Raw genomic sequence first — 20,868 nt, forward strand, 5'->3', positions numbered from 1 at the left:
GACACCAAGATTTTTATTTGTGCCACTTTTCCATTTTTAAGCTGTTTGTTGTTGTAGTTGATTGGGTTGGTTTTGTGCGTTGTTTGCCTTAATTTTTGGTAGTTTGTCTTTTTAACGCGGAGCGAGCCAACAGCTGAAGCAAATTGCTGGGACAGTTGCTTGCTAAAGTGGTTATCTTCGGTTGCTAGCGTCAGCAATTACGTTTGAATACTTTTGGGTGAAGGTTTTAAGGAAACTTGAAGCGTAGATGGCAGACTCAAATGAACGCCTTTAAAAAAACAAACACCCCCTTAGACGCATATTTTTTGCGGTATAAATTCAAAGAAAAAGTAAAAAACGCTGTGCCACAAGAGCACGAATGTTGTTGAGCGAAATACACATTAAAAGTTCTCTCAACCTTCGCATTTTAATTAATACAAAAGTAGATAAAAAATGGGATAATTCTCCTCAACATCGCGTATAAGGTTCTACCAAGCGTATTGTGTGAAAGATTAAAGCCCACATTCAGGACTTTCTCTCTTCTTTAGCCGGTTTCTATATACCTCTCTAGATAGCAAATGATTTCTAAATCATAAGGCTAACACGGCAACTCACGTTCAACTAAAAAAAATAGCTATCTGGCAAGAACCACATTTTTGTTTGACCCCTATCCTCCAGTGTGCTGTGCTTATGCCATAAATAGTTTCCATTAATGATTGTAATAAATACCGATGAAGCAGTTGGAATTCAATGAAATTGAAAGCATTATGCAATAGAAAATATATTCGCATTAGCAAATAGCATAAATATTTGGCTCAGATGCATTATTTGATTTTGGCAGTAATTCTGAAATTTTTGGAAATTTGTGTTTGCTAAGCGAAAGTAATAAGTTGGAATTGGTAATTGGAAAAATGCATTAACATTGTGCATTTATGCTTGAATTCATATTAAATTTCATGAATGAATGTTCATACCTATGAAAGTGCTTACCTTTTTATGCCTATAATCCAAAATAATGAAAGTAATTTGCAAAAAAAATCATTTCATTATTCAAATGAAATTTCAAACAATGCTAGCATTCAATACTTATTGAAACTCAATGTTCAGAGAATACAAGATTACAACAACCGCTGACATGATCGAAAAAAAAAATTATAGTATTTTTGTATTTTCTCTAATAATGTATCAAATTCTAAAATACTCCATTATTTTTTAATTTGACAGCATACGGTTTTTCGGGAATTTTCTCATCGAATGTTGATTGAAACCAGCTCAGCTTTCGTTTTAATCATTTAAAATCAAAAGTAATTTGAAAATAAAAACAGGAAAAAACGTTAACTTCGGCTGCACCGAAGCTAATATACCCTTCACAGGTGAATTTCTTTTAGTTACTATGTGTTCAGTTTGTATGGAAGCTATATGCTATAGTTAACCGATTTGATCAATTTCTTCGGAGATTATATTGTTGCCTTAAGCAGTAATCTATGACAAATTTCTTGACGATACATTGTCAAATGTGAAAGTTTTCCATACAAGAACTTGATTCCAATCATTCCGTTTATATGCCAGCTATATGTTATAGTGGTCCGATATCGGCCGTTCCGACAAATGAGCAGCTTCTTGAAGAGAAAATGACGTTTGCAAAATTTCAAAAGGATATCTTAAAAACTGAGGGACTAGTTCGTATACATACAGACGGACGGACGGACAGACAGACAGACGGACATGGTTAAATCGCCGCAGCTCAACATACTGTTCATTTATAGGGTCTCCGACGCTTCTTTCTGGGTGTTACAAACATCGTGACAAACTTAATATACCCTGTTCAGGGTATAAAAAACCAAAGCCAAAAGGGGGCTCGAAGCGTCGAACCACATAGATGCCAGCAGTAAGTCATGTGAACTGCCAATACGTAGGTTGCTATATATATTTCTGGCCTAATAATGTAAGTAGGCATATTTATCAACGAAAATGTTTTTATTTTTAATTTTTTTTTTGTAGATTGCTGTTTTGTTTCGGGCTCATACGCATAGATCCATGATTCGTCACCTGTGACGATCTTATAAACGTCTTTTGAAGCACCGCGATCGTATTTTTTCAGCATTTCTTTACACCAAACCACACGAGCCTTTTTTGAGCGATTGTCAAATTGTGCGGGATCCAACGAGAACAAACCTGTTTTACGGCTAGGTGTTCATGCAATATCGAATGTATGCTGGTGGGAGAAATGCATAGGCATGCCTCTATCCGAGGTATGTTACTTGACGGTCTTGCATTATCAGTTCACAACGGCATCGATGTTTTCTGGCACAACGGCTGTTTTTGGACGACCTTCACGGAATGTCCGCCAAGCATTTAACAAGGACTGGTAACTAGGACTATTATTCAAGTTAAAAGAAAACCAATGCCTTATTATTTGCTGCTAAAGTCTTACTTTCACAATCGGGCGTTCTCCGTTAGATGCCATGATGCTGAGTCGGATTTGAGACCTGCCGTGCTGGCGTCCACAGCGCAGTGTAATCGCCCCTGTACTCAACATTCTTCATGCAGCAGACCTTTTAGTGTTCAACTCTGACTCCATAATGACGGTAACACATGCTGATGATATTCACTGCTAGCATCAAGTGGCAACCCTACTACTGCTTCCAGAAAACTGCAGATGCAACTGAATGTTCTAAAAACGTAGCTCACCAAATGGAAAATCCGCGATAACACCGAAAAGTCCGTACAAGTAGTATTCGCGCTCAGGCAAAAAAATTGCCCTCATGTGTCTTTATATGGTTAGTCGTTACCAACAGAATTATGCGAAAATATTTGGGGCTTACAAATGATAAGAGGCGCACTTGGAAAGATCACGGAAAAATAAAAGAACTCGGCTAAGTTTAAAGTTGGCGCAGCTATACTGGCTCTTTAGGCCAAGATACCGCATCAGACTAAAGAACATGTTGCTAATTTATAAGGCAATACTTAGGCCGATCTGGACGTATGGCATTCAAATCACTAGCAGTGCAGCGGATTCAACTTTAAAAGTAATTTAAGCTTTTCAAAATAAAGTTCTGCGCACCATAGTGGGGGCTTCTTTCTATGTGGGAAACGATGTCCTCCGCCGCAATTGAAAGTTGTTTCCAGTAAAGGAAACAATCGAAGAATTTATCTCTTCCGTTTGGAGCATCATGAAAATGTATTTCAATACAATTACTGGACAATTGTTCATTGTGCTATGTATGGTAGTCGAAAAAGTCTTTTCGTATTTCTGATAAAACTTCAACTTTTTTTTTTATTTATAATGAACATTAATTAATTAAATATGTACCATTTTGGTCGACCACTTTTGCCATTTTTTCGCTACAGATATTATTCCATCAGTGCAGACCATTTATGGTTTTTCGGCGAAAAACAGTGGCATAATTAATTGCCATTACTTCTCTTGAAGCCAACTTTACTTATTAGTTTTGCATTGACCGAAACAAATGGTAGACACATGGTGCAAGCACATGGCAATATAGTGAATGCATCAAAACTTCCCAGCTTTTGGCGAGTCATCAATGATGTGTGTGGTCTAGCGTTGTCCTGATGGAAGACGAAGCCCTTTCTGTTGATCACTCCAAGTACCAAACACACAGCATAAGCTTTCGAGGCGTCAATCCTGGCGTTGCGACCTGTCAAACTTTTCCATAATTATATCGACTTTTTCAACAATAATTCGACCAGAGTGAGCTGCATCTTTCACGTCGAAATTTGCAGAACAGAAGCGAGCGAACCATTGTTGTGCTACGCAAACTGATATAGCATCGTCTACGTAAACTTCATAAATTTCATTGGGGGCTTGCGTGGCATTATTCTCTTTTTTATACAAAAATTTCAAAATATAGCGAATTTCTTCATTATTTTCACTTATTTTTGAACATCTGTAACTTTTTTTAACTTTCCCGAATTTAATTTTTTTTTTGTTAAATGAAGCTTAAAATCTCACCTTTCCAACACTATATGGTATGACACGATATGATTGGTAGCTGGGCGAAAAACTCGGCGACTGCAACAACATCTATTGACAAAATACGAAAAGACTTTTTCGACTACCCAAAATATTCACCAGAGGCATTCACACGGACTCGAGAGAGATCCTGAGCTCTTTTTCATCTCCCTAGAACTTGCCTGACGATTTTCAAGCACCATATTCTTCATTTTTATACTCTCGGAACAAAGTTGCTAAGGAGAGTATTATAGTTTTGTTCACATAACGGTTGTTTGTAAGTCCTAAAACTAAAAGAGGCAGATATAGGGTTATATATACCAAAGTGATCAGGGTGACGAGTAGAGTTGAAATCCGGATGTATGTCTGTCCGTCCGTCCGTCTGAGATTTCATGATGAAACTTGGTACACGTATTTCTTGGCTCCATAAGAAGGTTAAGTTCGAAGATGGGCAAAATCGGCCTACTGCCACGCCCACAAAATGGCGAAAACCGAAAACCTATAAAGTGTCATAAAGCCATAAATAAAGATATCAAAGTGAAATTTGGCAAAAAGGATCGCATTAGGGAGGGGCATATTTGGAAAAGTGGGCGTGGCCCCGCTCCCTACTATGTTTTTTGTACATATCTCGGAAACTACTATAGCTATGTCAACCAATAATAAATATAATAATAATCTATAGAGTCGTTTCCTTGTCGTTCCAAAATGGAAGAAATCGGATAATAACCACGCCCACCTCCTATACAAAGGTTATGTTGAAAATCACTAAAAGTCCGTTAACCGACCAACAAAAAACGTCAGAAATACTAAATTTTACGGAAGAAATGGCAGAAGGAAGCTGCACCCAGGCTTTTTTTAAAAATTGAAAATGGGCGTGGCCTCGCCCACTTATGGACCAAAAACCATATCTCAGGAACTACTAATCTAATTAATTTTGCAGCAAAATAAAAAAAATATGTAAATGACGGATAATGAAATCTCGATTATCACTTTATCATGCGAGAGTATAAAATGTTCGGTGACACCCGAACTTAGTGTTTTTTTAATATTTTATTTTTAGCTTGTTTTTAATATTTTTATCAGTTGAAGAGGTCAAAGGTCGTCAAAAACGGGGCATGTCTTCAACGATACCATTTAGCTTCCGCACAAGCTCAAACTCTAGAAAAATGTACTTGTGGGGTATTATCCGCAATCGAAGTTAATATTTTTTCTTGTTTTTAAAATGTTTGTTAAATATTTAATTAGATCCGTTCTTTAGTCCACTGTGTCTGTTAAATTTAGCTGATCAACAGAGTTTTTTGCATTAAGCCTACTAAAAAGGAATGTACATGCCAGCTGTGGCCTATTGTATTAACATTAAGTTTTTTAGTCTAGTTGACTTAGATGACCTAGTTAGTTTTACAAAAAGACTACGAAGTTTTTAAGTAGTGTCTAGTGCTGTTTTGGTTCAGTTTAGCTTTCTGGTAATCTCAAAATTTGCCCAAAAACCCAAGGATTACGGACCGACTAGAATTTATACTAATATTGAGACAATTAGTATAAATTGCATAAAAAAAGTGAGCTTCTTAATAAGCATCTTCAGCAAGTCCGCATGCTTCAGTATACACTGCAGTTCCAATATTAAGCTGTAAACAGAGTGCAAAGCCTTCATCCCTTTACTTCACACATACAAACATTTATGTATAATTATATAAGTAGAAGTTGGCTGTGCGTGAAGACACTTGACTTCTTGCACTTAAACTCAAAAATTCACTAAAAAGTTAAATGCTTAATTCCGTAATACCTAAATACACTTCGGTGGCTGCCTATTTTGTATGGCACCTACTTGCTGTTGTTGTTGTTGTTGTTGTGTGGAAGTGTAAGGCGTATGTAAAATTAAATTTAATTGGATTAACACGGCAAACCGCATTTAACGAACTGTGGGTGCGAATTTGGAAGGCATCGAGTGGAGTGTGGCTGTGCAGTGGTAACCACATGCTGACAAGCACTTCTCCACTAATTTACAGTTGTTGACGACGAATTTTAATGAATTTCGTGGGCGGGGTACATCTGGTAGGCAGTTGCCGTGATGTGGTTCCATTTATTACTTTTATTTTAACATAATTATGATGTTGCTTTTTTGTTTTGGAAGAACTCATATATATGTATATGCAATGGTCAAAGGTTTTACTCAAAATAATTTGCCCAGCGTGTTATAAATGCTGGAAATTTTTTCGCGTTTAGCGTTTCTCGCGGCAAGCGTTACGCAGAATCCCACTTTAACAATTGTCAACGCTCGTCCACAAAACTTTGAGATATTAATTTACACAGCCTCATAAATCTACGAAGTGGCTTGCGCTTACCAGAAATATGTTAAGGCGAGTAATATCAATCCCAGCAACTTTGCCAGGTTCGCTAAAAGTGCGTACAACAGAATGTTTTAACTTCAGTCTGGCAAAAGCTGGACTCTTGAGGAGAAAATGTCTAGATGATTCCATATCACCTTATCTCATACAGCTTTAACAATTGGTTTAAAAAAAGATATGTAACCTCACTGCATCTTAAACGATTGGAGAATGTGTAGTGAGCGCGCCTACCATAGTGGCCAGAAGAACCTTCCTAAGAACATGTTTTACAGAGAAACTCTTGCATTATTTGGGAGCCGTACAAGTTTTGGCCAGCCTCACTGTAGAACTGAGTTCAATCTTATTATAAATCTTACATTAGGTTAACGCGATTATTTTATTATCTGAAATGTTCTCTTATAGTGTTAAAGGAGATGAAGCAGGTAATTTTGTTTCGATATATCGTTTCAGGGCTCAGTTCAAACTGTGCTAAAAGGATGATAAGTGAACATGTTATAATAAATTGAGATTGAATCTGCCAGGCAGTTCATGAGACACGAAATTCCATACAACTGAAAGTCAATATTATAATTTTCACCAACTTAGACTTATTGCGATAGCCTCTTGATATAAGAAATACGTTCTTGGAGTATTCCTGGACATTTTTGGAGCGTTCAACATCTCTACAAAATATAATCTGTCAGTTCAGTCAATAGGTGTTGATCCTGCTATACAAGACTGGTTCGAAAGCCTCTTGACCTCTGAAAGGATAAAAGCAGAATGGAACGACACTAGAATTACCAAGGAAGTATGTAGGGGTACACCGCAAGTTGGAGTACTATCTCCGCTTCTATGGACATTAGTGGTGAATACACTGCTAAGGAACTTGAGACGGCAAAGCCCTAGATAGTGGCATATGCGGGCGATATTGGCATCTTAATAACGGGTAGCTAGATCATCAGCAGTATGACCGACACTCTCCATACAGTTCAGAATTGAGCTTCGCAAGTGGCTCTGGTGTTGAAGCTGGAGAAAAAGGATCTGCTTATGCTTACAAGAAAGAGCAGAATTAATTTATGGAGACTCCCTTCGGTAACTGGGACATAACTCTCTTTTAAGGACTGCATCAAGTACCTTTTCCTGAACAGCAAACTGCTGTGGAGCACAATGTAGTAGAAAGAGTGAGAAATGCTAACAATGCTTTATATGCGTGAAGGCAGATGCTCGGCACAACCTGGGGCCTCTCTCCTCGCTCATGCACTGTTACTACATGGCTCTTGTAAGACCAATTCTGCTCTACGGTGTAGTAGTATGGTCGACAGGCGTACGGAAGCTATTGGAAAGGGTTCAAACGCTCTCTGCGTTGTGCATAACGGGAGCTTTAATAAAACTCAAACGGCGGCTTTTGAACTGGTACTAAACCTGCCATCTATCGACCTCTTCGCTAAAATCTGCGCAGCAAAGTCAACGGGACAACTACTGGCTGCAGGCGAATTTACATATAGAACCTTCTGGCATAGCTCGGTGGGTAATGGCGATATGGCAAATCCCGATGATATGATTCCACATTTAAACTGGTGAGCGCAAAGGTATGTTAGCTGCGCCCAACACCCGGAACATTTATACGAATGAGTCTAAAATGGAAGATGGAGCTGGTGTGGGTATATACTGTCCACAGTTAGGCATAAGGTAGCCTTTTAAGTTGTCAGACAACGGCAAAATATTTCTATCTGAGGTCGCTGCTACTGCAAAAGCCGCGATGCTGGTACCTAATTCAAGTACAAGCGATTCCAAAGTCAACACTTAGGTAGACAGGCAAGCTACAATCAAGGCAGTAACCTCGTAAAGCATATCGACCAGAGATACTCCATACAAGAACACACTTTTGATAGTTCAGTTTGTATGACAGCTATATGCTATAGTGGCCCGGTCGCGTATATACAAACAAACAAATGGATTAGCGGATATGGCTAAATCGACTCAGCTCGTCATGCTGATCATTTAGATATTTTTTACAGAAGATCATTTATATTTCATTGGGTCTCCGACGATTCCTTCTGGATGATGAGTTAGCACGAACAACTCCTGTCAATCCTCCTATTGTGAATAAGAATACAAATCCTAGGGCCCATAATATGGCTGGAGAATAATTTAACTATGTACCATTCGTACCAAACTTAAAATACCCGGTTCAGGGTATATAAAAAAAATATGGTATATGAAACAATAATGCAAAAATGCGGCCTCAAACTAATTACTGAATTTCAGTAAGAGAATGACTAAGACGTGTCTTTATTACACACATACATCGACACCAAAATGAAGCTCTTACTTGAGGTTGCATCATCCGTTCAAATGTTGCAACAAACTTGTCAATTAAAGTGGTAAACAATCAAATTAAAGGCGCACACAAATACACATGCAAGCATATAAATATTGCGATGTATGCGTGTGTTGGTTAATTAGAGATTTAGATGAGGAAATATATTACATGCAGCGCTCGACTGTATTTATTGTGGGTACAATTACGATATGAGTTACGGTACACAATGCCTCTCATTAGACTGCCAATTTTGTGGGTATAGATGTGTGTGTGTGTGTGTATGTGAAATAAATCAGTTTGTTGAATTTGTAACCGAAAATGCGGAGTCAATGTGAAATAGCCAAACGCAAGTGATTGCCAAGGCTGGATCGGGGTCGAGCAATGATTATTTAATTCACTCACTTGTCAGTAAATATAAGCAATTGCCGCAATGAGCATTGACTCAGACACGGTCACACACACACACACATATACACATGCACATATTGAACAACAATAAATTGAAGGGGAGTCGCATAGAAATTTTCGATCTGTGAGCATTGATAAAATAACAGAAGTGCGTCTGTGTATGTGTGTGTGTGTATGAGCAACATGAAATGCCAAACAATATCCTTGACACACATGCAAGCATACATTTTGAATGAATTGCCGTCTATGAAAGTGTGAGTGTGTGTGTGTGTATGTGGGTGCGTGCTTATTATGCGTAATACAATACGCAACCGCAATTGTCAATGATGACATCCTTTCGTGGCACAATCACAGCATACCATCAAGCACATACGAAGCACACAAGCGCACACAGCTGCAGTCAAATAATGCCAGTCAATTTCGGTTTTGTGCTTCGAGCTCTCATTGCGAATGCGTGGCCACAAACTGCCATGAATAGAACATGCCATGCCGGCGTAGGATGACGGAAATCTTTGAGCAACCGCACACGTGTTTATATATACATATATATGTGTGTTCGTATTTGGTTGAGGTTCTTGTGACAGCCACTTCGACCGAAGTCAACACTCAATTAGCTCGGTGGCGTTGCTTGGCAATTTCGTTAGTTCTAAATTTAGATTTACGAGATCGATATAACGGTTTTATTCGGATTATTTTCTTGTATCCAACCGTGGTTAGTTATGCCGTCAAGAATTTGAGTGGACTTAATCAAACTTTTTTCATGCCATTTTATCATTCCAATGAGAGCACCATCTATAAAAATGCACCTTTTGGGGATGCTTAGCACTAGTTTCAATAAATGTTTGTCCTTTTCTTAATCAAACACTTCTCCATGAAGTTGAATGATACAAAAGTTGATTCATATGTAAATATGACATTGCTCCACGAACGCTCGACATTTTCCAACCATTTTTCAAAAGTATTTGTCTGCGTTCGACAGCAGCTCTCTGAAGTCTATCTGTACCGTATTTAGCGATATATTTAATCCCTTTCTAAACAAAATTTATTAAGCTTCTCTCAGACTGCGTAGTTGTTGTAGCAGGCGTACCCTCATTTTTCGATGTCAAGCGACTCCTCCCACTTCCTGTCTTGTCATCCACATTTACAATTGGTCCATAATGGTCAGACTGCCCCTTCACAAAAACACAACTCGTATTTAAAGACTTTTCAGTTTCTGTAACAGTCTATTTGAAGCTTTAGGATGTTTCGTTAGAAAGGTCGCTTAGAAACGTTTCATAAGTGTGTGGAAGTATTTAATTGACTGTCCTTCAAAGTTGTATTTATGCAAAATTATGTCAAGCTACGCTTGTACCATCTGTATGTATATTTCACAACGAGTTGCTGAAAGGGGGCATACAAAATAAAAATCTATGCCATTAGAAACCAAATTTATTCTACTAGAAAGAAAATATAAAATTCGATCAGATTGAGTAGCTCGTGTACTAGTTTATAAGTTTAAGTTAAGTTAAGTTTTAAGTTTAAGTTTGTAAATTTGATTCGGCTCGCGAAAACATGTTCTTCATGCATTCTTGCGAAGGAATGCTTGCTTCGAAACTATAAATACCATTTTTTAAATGCGTAAAGTATCCAAAGTAAATACTTCGAAATAATATTTTGTTCATTGATTATTATTTATTTGTCTATACTTTGAAACTTTTATTTTCCTTCTGAAAGATGAGACCTTTTGTTGAAAAGCCTATCCGGAGTACTCATATTCGACGCTGTTTTAGTAAACGAAATAAGTACCAACCAATCGAAAAGGAGTGTGAGAAATTATTTTTAATTTTTACAATTTACTATAGGGCTGAGAGAAACTTTTCTTTTTAAAGACATATTTAACATGTATTTGTGTGTGTGTGTGTAAAACACTGTTTAAATGGAGCCATTCTTTGAAATCATCTTTTTCAAAAAGGCCTTCTCGGGCAACGGTGATTGTGGGAACTAATTCTAGCTGAAATAAATATATAACTGATATATTAATTAATATTGGCTTTACTAGTAAGGTATTTTAATCTAATGGAGTCGGAAAGAAGCTCCAACCTTCAAGAAAAAAGTTAAAGTCCAATTCTAAATACTGCTTACAAATCCATATAATATGTGTATATTTACCATTCAAATAGATCAGTATCATGTAAAAAATATTAGTTTAAGGGGATATTAAGGTTAATTCCAGCGAAAAAAATCATAATTTCAGTAATTTTTTTTAATGATACAATCAATATTTATTTATTCGTATAATTATAGCATAATTATATGATATTTAAAGAACATTCTGTGAAAGTTTCATAGAAAAATATTAAAAAATGAGCCGCTGGCAGAGAATTTTCGCAGACGTTCCAAAAAAAAATTGATCCCCATAACTCATGACTGAATCATCTGAAATTAAAAAATCAAAATGATTTGTTTAGTTGATAAGTTTCCTCAGGTAACGCTGTCGAGTTTTTTTTTAATGATTTTTCAATTTTTTACAACGCCCGGAACTCAAAATACTGATTTTTCATCAACAAAAATCAGAAATTTTGTTGTTTAAAAATAAGTTAAAATTAAAAAAAAAACTCTACAGCGTTACCTCACAATTTATGTAAAGAAAGACTGTGCAAAATTTCAACAGGATCGGTTCAGTAGATTTTGAGCTACAGAGTTCACCGGCTTCGAAAAAGTGAAGTGTGAGAAAAACACGTTTAAAGTTTCACGGCCGCTCACAAGACTTACATGTGTACATCTCCGTCAATTTTGCTTTAATTGCTCTCAAATTTTCACAGAATAATCTTAAGATATTTTAAATTAATAAAAAATAAAAAAAATACCTTATTACCCCCTTAAGTGCCTTGAACTTGATTGAATACCAAAGCAACGACAATGGTCAGACATTATTTGAACTTCGAAATTATGTCTGCCTTTGCCGGGGAAAAAGATAGTCTTAAGCTTGCAAATCGCAGATGACATAAGAGTGGTATACCATTAGATATTTAACCTTTACTCTCTTGGCCGAACCCAGATTATTGAACAGCGAGAGTGCTAAATATTGATGAACCTGTAGAAAGTGGAATGTAACAAAAAAACAGGTTTCCACCCGTTTCACTCAATATTCAATGCCAACACAATTTCCTTTCAAATGCTCCAAAATTAATGAAAACCAAGAAAAAATATTAATTTCCATTACACCCAAAATTTAATACCCTTCACAACTAGAGAGATTCCACACAAGCACTTACTTCCAATAGTTTTGTTGTATGGCAACTATATGCTATAATGATCCGATATGAACAATTTCTTTGGAGTTCGCACCAAAGTCTTAGGCAATAGGCATGGTGGTGGAAGGGAGAAGATTTTCGAAGATGCTGAATTGGAAGCATTGCTCGACCAAGATACGTTTCAAAGCCAAGACGAATTGGCCGAATCGTTGCAAGTGACACAGCAAACCATATCAAAACGCCTCAAAGCCATGGGGATGATTCAGAAACAAGGAAACTGGGTTCCTTACGACTTGAAACCAAGAAATGTCGAGCGGCACTTCTTTGCATGTGAACAGCTGCTTCAAAGGCACAACCGAAAGGGATTTTTACATCGCATTGTAACTGGCGGCGAAAAATGGGTCCATTACGATAATTCTAAGCGAAGAAAGTCATGGGGAAAGACTGGACATGCCTCCACGTCGGCGGCAAAACCGAACTTTTACGGCGCCAAGGTCATTCTTTGCATTTGGCGGGACCAGCTAGGGGTGATATATTATGAGCTGCTAAAGCCAAGTGAAACCATCATAGGGGATCGATACCGAATGCCATTGATGCGTTTGAGCCGCGCACTAAAAGAAAAACGGCCACAGTACGAGGAAAGACACGATAAAGTCATTCTCCAGCATGACAATGCTCGGCCTCACGTCGCAAAGATGGTCAAAAAATATTTGGAGACGCTGAAATGGGAGATCTTACCCCACCCACCGTATTCTCCAGACGTTGCTCCATCTGACTACCACTTGTTCCGATCGATGGCACACGGTCTAGCTAACGAGCACTTCAGTTCTTATGATGAAATCAAAACTTGGATTGATACTTGGATCGACTCGAAAGAAGAGGCGTTTTTTCGTCACGCAATACGCATGCTGCCAGAAAGATGGTCAAAAGTAGTAGCTAGCGACGGCCAGCATTTTGAATAACATTTTTGTAACCGTTTTTATACAATAAAGCCTTAAATTTACAAAAAAAAAAAAGGCGGAAGCCAAAATATTTTATAGGGTCTAAGATGTTTCTTACGGCGTGTTGCAAACTTCGTGATCAGGGTATAAAAATTAAGTAATAAAAGGAGGCTTTGAGTACATTTTTATGGTTAAAATTCTTATTTAGTAAGGTTTGATATTTAAAGCAACGAAGCTATTTTATTGTTTTTCTCCCTGTATTTTATTGTAGTTTTATTTTATTTCAATTTATTGTAGCAAATTTCAATTTGTTTTACCAGTGGCTTATTTTCAATTAAGTTGAATTGCCATGTCCCTTGCTCTTTGATGCACAGTCGTGTAAAAAATGCTGGTTTATGATGGCAATGAAAGGTCAGATTGTGTGTCTTTACAAGAAATGTTTTAAAAATACTATATTCGAAAACGATTGAATGAAAGTGATATTTGAATACCGGAAGTTTTAAGCTCTTAAAATGATAATACCGTAATTTCTACCAAAAACCATCTAAGTTCTTAGACCAAGTGAGCCGAAAAATTTTGAGCCTTCGAAAACGTTCAAAGTGGACTAAAAGTGGTTCAAAAGTGCTGCTTACTCGCTTGCTAAGCGAGATTTCCCCAAAAGGTGCTTTGAATAACACCCTATAGCCCAAGCCTTTTAAAGTTTATTGGCAAAGAAATGCTGTTAGTTGTGTCGGTATTCCAATAGTTAGATTCTAGAACTTATTATCAGTTATATGTGTTTTATTGGAACAGTGGAATTATACTCTTTAGTACATAAATTTACAAAAAAAATCGCTCTCTCGCTTGCGCTAGATCAGTCGGTTAGCCTCTGTTTAGAGGCGCATCAAGTTAAGTCTTCCGAAAAACACCAACACCTTTTTAACAATTTTAATAGAATACTTATAATAAAAGACCTAAGGCAGCGAAAAATGCCAACTCCGAAAGTTGGAGCTCAAATTAGAAATATTTTTGTTTATTCAACTAAAAAATGTCCCTTTTATTTTAGTACTATATCTCTTTCTACACACTGTCAATTTTATTAATGTTTTCCTGTTATTTTATTTTCCTTCCCACGACTGTAATTTGAAGACTTGAGCTATAAGTAAGTGACGCATTTGAAGCACACGTTTCGTCTGGAAACTTTTATTGCTTTACTGTTATTTCCTCTCTCGCGAAACAATTTGTGAATTTGACATTTTCATCCACTTAAACTGGCACTGCGAAATAGAAACAGACAGCTAACATCTTTGATATTGGCTAATTTTTGATATTTATACCTATACATACCTGAAAGTTCTCAGAAACATTTCATTGTGTGTGTGTATCTTCGTCGAGTTTTCTTTGCAATTCTTCCAATTGTTGCTTTGGCTCGTTGAAACACGTACAATACGCATTTGTTTTTCATTCCTCCTCTTCCCTGGCTTGCCACTTCTCAACTCCTCCGATTGCTTCGCTCACACATTTCTGGTCATTTACAGGAATTTTCCATGCCCACGCTGAGTATTTTCATCGCTCAGCAGCAAAAAATATCGCTTTTCGCTTTCTTAATTTCATTTCTTGCTTGTTTTTTTTCTTTTTATTGCTTTTCCCGTTTCCTTTGCTTAAATCCGTTATTGCAGTGCGTAACTTGGTGCGTGCTTCAAATTCACAATCGCTTTTCCACCGCCGGAGATTTCTCTTCGGCTCTTTCCCGAATTATTCGCTTATATTTGCTCGCTGCTTTTTCACCTCTGAAACCAACAACCGAAATATCTTCATACATACAATTTTTTTAATGGATCGTCAGTACACGCAGGGCAACTGGTGAGGCTCTAACAGTAATTTTGGGTTTTTGCTGCTTTCAAATCTACTTTAAATCGATTGCGTTTCGAGAAAAGTATATTCGCTTTCAGCGATCTTCAGATGTGCTATATAAAAATTACCGGTGGAAGGTGGTACCGCCAATGACGAATTCCAACCGGGAAGGCTGCTGAAAGCTTGAGCAATCAATATAGTTATCACCATCGGGATCGACGACGTTCATCTATGCTACATAACCGTAGTATGGAGCCACAATGAGAGAGGTATCGGCGATGGCTTGGCAACCGGAACTGCACAAGACCTGACTGCCAATGCTACCGCTGTCCACAGCGAATTGCCAATAGCCTTACTCAGATACGGGCACATAGGTGAGACTACCTGGTAGAGGCTGAATCGAACCACCCAAAATCATTTCACCACCCTGAGATGAGGTGCCAGCACGAGCCAAATAGAAGGAGAATAGGTTCTGGCTGATCAAACCCTGAGTCCACATGTTGTAGAATGGTGGCACCACGTCGTCATTAGAAATTTGTTGGAAAGCCATACCCATTAAAAACCATCGAAATTGAGTAAAGGAAGCTGGTACCGGGTTCTTGCATAGCCTCAGCGAACACTTGGTTTTGAATGGTGAGTCCAGCTACTCTGACGGTATCTTGGGACAGGAAACCAGACAAACTACCGGAACCGTATTCGATGGAGAAGCTTTCGCCATTGGCAACATAAGTGCTGGAAGCGCTGGAATTATATTTGTTGTGGGCCTGGCAGGCGGTGCATTTAGCTGGTGGGGCAGGTGGCTGATGGCACCTTACAAGTTTGAGGGAACCAGAATCGAACAAGTACCAAGAATTCCTGTGCTGGTGTACTGATGGTGATCTCGCCGTAGTATGCCAAGTTCAAGCTGCTAGTCCAATTGTTCGGTGGCGCGGGAGAGGGGAACGTGGTATTTACTGCGCAAGTGTCGCCGTTTCGGTTTTCACGGTTTGGTGCGGCCCTACGGCAGTTGGGGTTCTAGCTGTAGATGGGCTATCGCGCACCATGCCAGCAGCTTCGGGCGCGGCGCAAATGGTGAAGAATACGAAGAACTTGAACATTTTGCTGTTGGAAATAGCGCGAAAGTTGGAAGAAAAATCTTTTAGAATATCCAGGGTTTGTGGTTCCTGAAATAGAAATTTTTCAATTGTTAGAGCGTTCTTACCGTTAGCTTTTTTAATGTCGTGTAACACCAAACGATGGTATGCTAACTGTGCTTACAATTTTGCAGCTCATCGTTTTATAGCCGAAATTCAGGCTGTGATATCGGTATACCTGGCAGCCATCAGTTCGCCTGCCATCGATTATAATTAATTAGGGAACAACAAATAGTTTTGTTCCTCAAGATAGATCTACATGAGATAATACAATTTTTTTATAAGGTAAATATTTTGAAAGTTTTTTTTAATTTCATGACTTTTTTACTTTTAAAACTGTTCAATGACCTAATCGCTTTGAAATGGAAATGCCCTGATAGTAGCTTAGCTAGTAAGCAACCAGTACGTTCTGGAAGTGGAATAGTGCGTAATATAAGATCTCATTGTAAAAGCATGAAATTAGCGGTGGAAATCATATAATTGTTATCTAAATCAGATTTTTTTAGTTTCAAGTCGATAGTTTTGAGTTGCAAGGGTAGACATTCAGTTCAATCAGCTTCATCTGGTCTATTTTGGGCGCGTTCTTCTACTCCGAAACAGAATTTGCTTTCCGTAAGTTAACTCGAAGATGCAAGTTATTCGACCCTCGTAACATTTTTTGTCTGCTTGTGCATGCATATAATTTCTGTGGGCAAAAAGAGTAAGTAATTTTAAATTTCGCGTAAAATCCCTCATCATAGAAACATTTTTTTCTTGAAGCTGGTTTTGACTGTCAGCAAGTATCTCGTGCCAAATTGCGAATTAAGAATAATATCTTGGAACACGCATACCTTTGTGGCAATCCCAGGTGATACGTGTCAATAAAGTCCACAGACTGTTTTTTCGGTAGCTCTTTGAGCGCCTCATAAAGGCTTTACCATTATCGCTCGTTATCTTCTTCGGGTAAAGCCGCATCGTCCAACAAAACGAGCAAATGCCGGAAGAAAATTCTCCTTTTGTCAGATTAGTGTAAAATTCGGGGTTGCATGGCTTTTGTCGTAAAACAGCCAAAGACAGCTACATAGTCTTTCATCAGAGTTGGAGACCTTAACATGGACGCTTTTATCGGAAAAAGATCCAAAAGCCATCTACACCTGTGATGTGAAAGAAAAGGCAGAGCGATAATTGCTGCGATATAATACCATAATCTGTATTCGCATCTTCTGCTTCTGCATAGTGTAGATTTTGCGTATGAAAACGCACTTCTTTATTTGGAGATTAAGTCGGAAGTTTTAAATTGTTGGCGGACCATGTGTTGCATGAGGCGATGTTGTCGGCGTGAAGCAGAAGCCAATATGTGGATTATAACTTATCAATAAAGTGTGGAAGTTGAGACTTTTCTGGTATAATGATGGATGGCGTTCGTTATTCGTTTGGCTTGAATTAGCAAAGCCAAAAGAACACCTTCGTATCCAGGAATGGGCTTTAGAGCCAAGGGGGACTCCCTTTATCAATAAGTATTTGATTATATGCGTTAGAGCGTACTGTGCTTTTGCGCGAATATGAAGGTTTGGAAAACATTGAAAATCGTTTAAGGATTTCGGCATTATCCAGCATTGTAAAGTTCAAAGTGTTGATTTTGGAATTTCTGGGGTCGATTATGTAGTGCATGGTGGACAACGACCAATAATCAAAGAAGACTATAATTATCCATCGTGGCATTTGTATCTGAGAAATATCGTTCAGATTGTTTGCGAACTGGGACCATTTTTCTTAGCGCCAGAGGTTTCACTTATACGTTCCAGTGCGGTTCCGTCCAGCAATAGTTCCTGTATAAGATTTTTCGCTTGTATAATAATTGGCGAAAGCCATCCTGCGAATTGAAAATTTTCGCCATCGGGAAAAAAGCCTGTCTCTTTGTAATGGCGGATAATGCGGATGGGCGCTCGGTCGTGTGTAAAGAAAATTGTTCCGATATCGCAAATACTTGTGTCCAACAAATTTTCGTTTGTTATGTTTCTTAATATATTTGGGTGATTTGCCGTAATTTTTTTAAGAGAAGCCCTGCGGTGTTGAGGGCATTTATTACTTGTGATAAAGACTATCGCGCTTGTGAAGAGCTTTGCAACTGTTAGAACCAAGAATATCGTCTACTAACGGTTGTGATTTTTACGCACATTTGCATTCGCATGAGTGGACTACTTGACTCGTTGAAAATCTTGTTCGTCTTTGCTGTACGGCTATGTGACGATAAATTTTTTTAAAACGTCCCCATTGAATATGTGTATATGAATACTACGCCAATTTGATACCAGAAGCATTCAATCTGGTGAAGTAGTGTTCCATAAAATCATATAATTTAGGCATTCCAGCACTAGGGGTTTTGGAGCGTGAAGACAATTCTTACTTTTGTTGTTTTATTGTCTGGCTTGCCTACCATATGATGTGGCAGATAAAAGGAGGCATATTTGCAGTTGATGATTTTCCCTGGGACTTTTTCTTTCTCAATGTGAGGCTTACCTTTTAAGTAAGTTTTCTTTCCATACTTTGAAACTGCTGTATCACAAGAGGTGAGAGAGTGACCCAAAAGCAAGTGTGTTAGGAAATTGTTGCTTAAGTGGTCATACTTAACATTTTCTGATCATAATAGTTGTGGCTTTGTAAAAGTCCTCACCATACTGATCTTCAGCGGTTGCAATTGATTTACGGGAGGTAGTTCTTCGCGAACAAATTTATCGCTAACCACACGAAAACACAAGAGTCAACAGGTTATGATTAAATAAGCATTTGATGAGATTCATATGCCATAGAAATGTTTCTAACGATTGCCTCGAACATGGTAAACAATCATTGACATATATTAGGTTGGAAAGTATATCCCTTCCGCCTTTTTGTCTTTGAATTTCGCGGCTATGTATAAAAGCGCTACAGAGCTCGTATCTGGTAATTACTTATAAGCATCTTTGAAAGGTCTTGACGCAACCTACAAAACGACGCTATGCATGATTAGTTTGGATATTGCGTTCAACAGTTATAGACGTGTAAAATATGGAGTTCACTAACGCCGAAAATCGCTGTTTTAAAGTTTTAATTCGCTAAAGGCAAGTCCACTGAGAGGGTATTAGGAAGTTGCCCGTTCTAGATGGAAAACAGATTATCGAACGAAACGGCGCATACATCTGAACTAAGTCCGATCACTGCAACACTTTTTATAAAGCATTAAATAAAGAGCAAAAAAAGCGGAAGGGGGAGATATTTGACAACCTAATATCATCACCAATTTATATATTACTGTACATTGGGTTGATCAGTTCCCATGGTGGCATTCATTTAACTCTTTGGAGAGGTTGAAGATTTAAGGGAACCTTTTCTTTCCAGTCAATATCAATGATCATTCGTTTTCACTTTTGTTTGTGAAGGTTAGTGCTTTGCATTTGAAATCTCCTGGGTTGTACTGATGGTTTCAATTCCCATTCTTCATATTCTCTTTGTAAGAGAAGTAAATTGCTTTGTCAGCTTAAAGTATTCTAAAACTACTTCTCGATATCATATTTTAGTATAAACAACTCTTTTTATCATACAAATAATTTCATCTCAATTTATTCAACAAACAATTTTCAATTTTTTTCGGTCGACAAAACTTATGCGACTGGAGCTTTGTCCTAATACGGCTGTTGCCCATATCGAATTCGGTGTAGTAAAGACCAATGAAGATATCACCCAGATCCAGAAGTCAGTGCGGCACCATGTAGCTAACAGCCGGAGAGCAATGTCCCCGATCTTCGATAACGGCCAGTGAGGCTGGAACGGTGAAGCGTGGTACCGCGAATGACGAACACCCCTAATATCGGGAAGCGCTGCTGACGCTTCTTGAGCAATCAATATAGCCATCACCATCGGGGATCGACGATCACCATGTATGCCAAGCATAACCGTAGTATGGAGCCACAATGTGACCGAGGTGCCAGTATCGGCGATGGCTTTGGCAACCGGAACTCGCACAAGACCCGACTGCCAATGCTACCGCTGTCCACAGCAAATTGCCAATAGCCTTCCTCAGATACGGGCAATATAGGTGAGACTACCTTGGTAGAGGCTGGAATCGGAACCACCCAAAATCATTTCACCACCCTGAGATGAGGTGCCAGCACGAGCCAAATAGAAGGAGAATAGGTTCTGGCTGATCAAACCCTGAGTCCACATGTTGTAGAATGGTGGCACTACGTCGTCATTAGAAATTTGTTGGAAGGCCATACCCATAAGACCATCGAAATTGGAGTAAAGGAAGCTGGTACCGGGTTCTTGCATAGCCTCAGCGAACACTTGGTTTTGAATGGTGAGTCCAGCTACTCTGACGGTATCTTGGGACAGGAAACCAGACAAACTACCGGAACCGTATTCGATGGAGAAGCTTTCGCCATTGGCAACATAGGTGCTGGAAGCGCTGGAATTATATTTGTTGTGGGCCTTCGGCAGGCTGCATTGCTGGTGGGGCAGGTGGCTGATGGCACCTACAAGTTTGAGGAACCTGAATCTGAAGAGGTACCAAGAATTCCTGGTGCTGGTGTACTGATGGTGATCTTGCCGTAGTATGCCAAGTTCAAGCTGTTATCCAATTGCTCGGTGGCGCGGGGAGTGGGAACATGGTATTTACTGGTATTTTCATGGTTTCTCACGGTTTCACGTGTGAAACCTACAGCGTTATTTGGCCGAAGGGGGCGCATATTGAAGAATACAAGAAC

The 20,868-nt window shown here is 38.5% G+C and overlaps 1 protein-coding gene and 2 pseudogenes across 2 annotated transcripts in view; 1 reads left to right on the plus strand and 2 right to left on the minus strand.

Moving 5' to 3' along the window:
- Positions 1 to 20,868, plus strand: part of LOC120779062 (regulating synaptic membrane exocytosis protein 2) — a 414,623-nt gene that overhangs the window by 152,000 nt on the left and 241,755 nt on the right. The window lies entirely within an intron of this gene.
- Positions 15,139 to 16,111, minus strand: LOC120778341 (annotated as a pseudogene).
- Positions 16,392 to 20,850, minus strand: LOC120778342 (annotated as a pseudogene).

Source organism: Bactrocera tryoni, chromosome 5 (genome assembly GCF_016617805.1).
Source record: "Bactrocera tryoni isolate S06 chromosome 5, CSIRO_BtryS06_freeze2, whole genome shotgun sequence".
Taxonomy (NCBI): Eukaryota; Metazoa; Arthropoda; class Insecta; order Diptera; family Tephritidae; genus Bactrocera; species Bactrocera tryoni.